Genomic DNA, 5,440 nt, shown 5'->3' with positions numbered 1-5,440 from the left:
CCGGCTCCGTCCGGACGTGTCCGACGGCGCAGAGAGGAGCGGGGCTAGGGTTAGGGTGGAAATGACCCGGGATTTCGGGGGAGGGGGTGTTTTTATAGGTAGAAGGAGCTAGGAGTGTCCAAATGAGGTGTAGTTTTCGCCCACACGATCGTGATCCGACGACGGAGAGCATGGAAGTGACTTAGATGGGTTATTGGTCTGTTGTGGAGGGGTGTTGGGCTGCAACTCAAAATAGGCCTATGCGGTTACCCGGTTAACCGTTGGAGTATCAAACGATCTCTAAATGACCCGAAACTTGACAGGCGGTCTACCGGTGCTATACCAGGGCCACTTGGCAAGGCTCGGTCCATACCGAGAACGTTCAACACCCGCACACGAAAAGATACAAGAGGGGTGCGCCGGTGCATGTGGGAGTGTCGGATTGCGAAGCGGACAACGGGGAAAAAGCTTGGATGCATGATACGAACACTTATGCAAATGAGATGCACATGCTGACATGATATGAGATGCATGACATGAATAAAATGCAAAACAAAAGACAAAACCCAACCACGGAGGGAATATCATAGCATGTAGCCGAAAATGGCAAGAGTTGGAGTTACAAATATGGAAAGCTACATCCGGGGTGTTACAGGACATCTGTGCATTCCGCGGAATCGCCATATTGGAAACGAGATGTTGATGCAAGATTATTTTTCGGAGAATCCTACATATCCTGCACACCTCTTCGGCAGAAGGTATCGAATGCACCGATCCCTTTTTGTGAAAATTGTTGAAGCTTGCGAGGCAAATTGTCGGTATTTCACTCAGAGAAGGAATGCTGCGGGCTTAAAGGGATTTAGTGCATATCAAAAAAATCTCCGCAGCTATGCGGGTGATAGCATATGGCGTTCCGGCTGACTATGCCGATGAGTATCTTCGCATTGGTGAAGATAGCACAATTGAGTCCGTGCGTAGATTTGCGAAAGTGATCGTCCGTGTCTTTGGTCCCGAGTATCTTCGGGCACCAAATGAAGATGACACAAAGAAATTGATGGCAGCTAATGAGAGGAGAGGTTGGCCTGAGATGCTAGGTAGCATTGATTGTATGCATTGGAATTGGAAAAATTGCCCCAAGGCTTGGCAAGGAATGTACTGTGGCAAGTGTCGTGATGCAACAATTGTGCTAGAGGCCGTAGCATCCGAGGATTTATGGATTTGGCATTGCTTTTTTGGTATGCCCGGTACACTCAATGATATCAATCTGTTGCAACGCTCTCATTTGTTTGCTAGGCTTGCTAGTGGTGATGCTTCTGCTTGCAACTACACTGTCAATGGGCATGAATACACAAAGAGGTACTATCTTGCATATGGTATATATCCTCCTTGGTGCACATTTGTCAAGAGCATCAAAGAACCCAAAACAAAAAACAATGCGAATTTGCAAGGGTGCAAGAGGCAGCCAAAAGACATTGAAAGATCATTCGGTGTTTTGCAATCTAGGTTTGCCGTTGTCCGAGGTCCTGCTCGTTTTTGGAATAAGAAAACCCTGAAGAACATCATGACTTGCTGTGTTATCCTGCATAATATGATTCTTGAAGATGAGAGAGGAATGGACTTAGAATTATTTTACGATAATGTGGGTAGCCGTGTCAAACCAGCTAGAGACCCAAACCGCATTAGAGCTTTTCTTCAGACATACAAGGAGATTGAAAATGCGGACGCATACTTTCAACTTCAGGAAGATCTCATTGAGCACCATTGGCAAAGGGCTGGGCGGTGACTAATTTTGTATTCATTTGTATTTGTATTCACGACAAGTTTTGTATTGCATTATTTTAAGTTTGCTACGGTGATTTGAATAATTATTTGTAATGCGGATGATTATTATTTTATGTTTGATTTGAATAATTCAGTTTGTTTTCAATTGTTGAATTATGTTGGATTTGAGATTTGCGGGGATGCAGCGGCGCAAAGAGCAGAACCCGCATAGCCGACCCGTAAAAAAGCATATTCCGCGAATATACTTTTTTACGGGTCCATTTGGGGGGTCTGCATCTGTGCTAGCCCTCGCCGGCCCGCAAAAGCGGTTTTGCACGAACTGCAAACGCGTTTTGCGGCCCGGCGTTATGCGGGGTCTGCTAGAGTTGCTCTTAGGGGAATTTCTAGATGCAATAGGTGTTTACATTCATCCTTAGTTTCTAAACCTTAGCTACGACTTCTCAGTGTTCTTTTTCTCGCTGGGAAGAACTCTCAGTGTTTATGAAAATTGTCAGCACTCAAACTCTGATGTGTTTCTATAAAAAAAATAAGGCGATTCCGGTTTTTTTATAATGATTAAGTGAATGTTGCCATTTGGGGAAATTTTTTTTGGCTTGAACCCTGTCCACTTAAAGTTTAATTGCATTGATGTGTTGTTGCTTTAATTTGACTTGATATTTATGTTCTTCCACAACTTCATTATGCATTGACATATATTTTTATTCTCTTTGTTGGGAGTTTCCATCCCCCAAATAGCCCGCCGATGCTACAGGAAAAGGATCATTTGATGGATGACCCCGCGGAAGTTTGGCCTCAAAGAACCAGGTCGCTTGGAGTATGCCACTTTGCCCAAAACAGAATAACATGTTAGATGTGTCGCCCCCAATTTGCTTAATCCAAACTGGGGCACCCACACACACATGTTCAGGCCAGCTAAAAAGATAGGTGGTCAAAACTTTCAGTGTGCTTGCAAAAGCGGCAAAAGCCTATTGCCTGGAGCATTGCTCTTCTGAAGTTGCTCCCTGTAAAGTGCATGGGTCATAAGCAGCGAATGAATCACATATCCTCCTGACACCATTTCATACGCGTGTTGGTAACTCCCCTACATGACAGAGCTCTAGACATGAATTTGGCAGTGTCAAATTCACTAGTAATGAGCCATCACACAACCCAGTCGCCCCAATCAGCGAGAATGATAATTTCCAGCGTGTGCATAAGTTCACCCGGATTCACGGTTCAACAACTAAACTATCTTGGTTTTTAGCTGCTTGGCACAAGGCAAGGGAACTGGAATTTTGAAGCTGAATTGCTCCAGCAATCATGCCAAAACCTCGCTTTCCTACCGTTACCATGTCTTGTTGTAAACCATTCCAGAATTGAGACCCCCCACCCACGCGTGCACGCGCGCACACACACACCTTCAAATCACGTTCATAGTCAAGTTCTCATATCTTCTCAATGTAACCATAATATGTGTCCTTTGGCCTATTGGTGTTTGCTGCATCAAAGCGGACACCAATATTTTGGTTGGTACTCTTTTTATCTTGGACGGTCGTGTAAAATGAATTCCCATTTATCTCGTACCCTTTGAAAGTCAATATAGTCGAAGATGTGACTTGGCTAGCAAGTACATCTAATCTCCAACAGTGTCAGCATGCATGAGGCGTGTTTGCAACCAACCGCCGAATGACGTCATGTGTGTACGTTTGATCCAGGGCTCGGACTGCTTCGGGTTCTTGGAGCGTACAATATCCATGTGTTCCTCGATATACAGACTTACGGAGCCACGAAGGTGGAATTTTGTAGAACTGTGTAGTGTGCTTGCGCCAAAGAATGCCCGTCCACACATATTACTGAATTCTTTCGTAGCATGCCTTTTCCACCCAGTCTGCCCTCATGCCAAGATTTAGGAACACCAATCGGCTTAAGGTAAGGAGTAAAGTCAACACAAAACTCAATGACCTCCTCTGTTTCATGGCCCATGGAAATGCTTCCTTGGCCTAGCACGGTTATGAACATATTTCTTTAAGACTCCCATGAACCTCTTAAAGAGGACCATATTGTGTAGAAATCCAGGACCCAGAATGGCAATCTCGTCAACTAGGTGAACTAGGACGTGCGTCATGATATTGAAGACGGATGGTGGGAACACCAACTTCAAACTGACAAGACATTGCACCAAATCATTTTGTAACCTTGGTACGATTTCTAGATCGATTACTTTCTGAGAGATTGCATTGAGGAATGCACATAGCTTCACAATGGCTAATCGAACGATTTCCGGTAGAAGCCCCCTCAATGCAACCAGAAGCAATTGTGTCATAATCACGTGGCAGTCATGAGACTTTATGTTTTGGAACTTTTTCTCTAGCATATTTATTATTCCCTGTATATTCGACGAGTGGCCAGACGGGACCTTCATACTGAGCAGACATTCAAAGAAGATTTCCTTCTCTTCTTTGGTAAAAGCGTAGCTGGCAGGACCTTGATACTGCTTTGGATGCATGCCATTTTTTCGTGTATACATTGTTGATCCTCCCATGCCTACGGTGTATCTTTTGTCTTCCCATACACGCCCAAGTTACCTAGCAGGTTCACACAAAGATTCTTCGTCACGTGTATCACTTCAATTGTAAAGCGGACCTCTAGGTCTTTCCAATAGGGTAGGTCCTAAATATAGATTTCTTCTTCCACATGGGTGCATGTCCGTCAGCGTCATTCGGAACAGATTGTCCGTCAGGACCCTTTACAAAGATTACTTTTAAATCCTTGACCATATCAAGTATATCATCACCGGTACGGTGGCGAGGCTTCTTCCGGTGATCTGTCTCACCTTTGAAATGCTTGGCTTTCTTTCTTAAGAGATGCTTGATCGAAAGAAATCGACGATGTCCCAGGTACACATTCTTCTTACAGTTATCCAAATATATACTTTGGGTATCATCTAAATAGTGCGTGCATGCATGGTATCCCTTGTTTGTCTATCTTGAAAGGTTACTAAGAGCAGGCCAATAATTGATGGTCACAAACAACAACGCTCGTAGGTCAAATTCCAGTTGTTCGTGCCTATCCCGCACACGTACACTTTATTATCCCACAACTATAAAAGTTTTTCAACCAATAGCCTTAGGTACACATCAATGTCGTTGCCGGGTTGCTTGGGGCCTTGGATGAGCACTGGCATCATAATGAACTTCCGCTTCATGCACAACCAAGGAGGAATGTTATAGATACATAGAATCACAGGCCAGGTGCTATGATTGTTTCTTTTCTCCCCAAAAGGATTAATGTCATCTGCACTTACACCAAACTATGCGTTCCTTGCATCATCTGCAAAGTCCCGCCACTTTCTCTCGATTTTTCTCCACTGCGACCCGTTAGTGGCTACTCTCAACTTCCCGTCTTTCTTACAGTCTTCTTTGTGCCATCACAATAGCTTGGCATGCTCTTTCTTTTGGAACAAACGTTTCAACCGTGGTATTATAGGAGCATACCACATCACACTAGTAAAAAAAGGGCCATTCGAACCGTTTCGTGAGGCCATTTGTCCCGGTTCACGAACCAGGACTAAAGGGTCGTAACTAAAGCCCTCCACCTTTAGTCCCGATTCGATCGGGAACCGGTACAAATAGGGCTCCACGTGGCCGTAGCGGCTTGCCCAGGCAGGGGGGCCTTTTGTCTCCGTATCTCCGTGCTTGGT

At 44.7% G+C, this 5,440-nt stretch overlaps 1 pseudogene; it reads left to right on the top strand.

The window, feature by feature from the left end:
• LOC123040283 (uncharacterized) overlaps positions 1-2,177 on the top strand; it is a 13,111-nt pseudogene extending 10,934 nt beyond the window's left edge.
• Positions 2,178-5,440: the final 3,263 nt, after the last annotated feature.

The sequence above is a fragment of the Triticum aestivum genome, chromosome 2B, assembly GCF_018294505.1.
Source record: "Triticum aestivum cultivar Chinese Spring chromosome 2B, IWGSC CS RefSeq v2.1, whole genome shotgun sequence".
NCBI classification, from domain to species: Eukaryota; Viridiplantae; Streptophyta; class Magnoliopsida; order Poales; family Poaceae; genus Triticum; species Triticum aestivum.
This window is presented reverse-complemented; position numbering and strand designations above follow the sequence as displayed.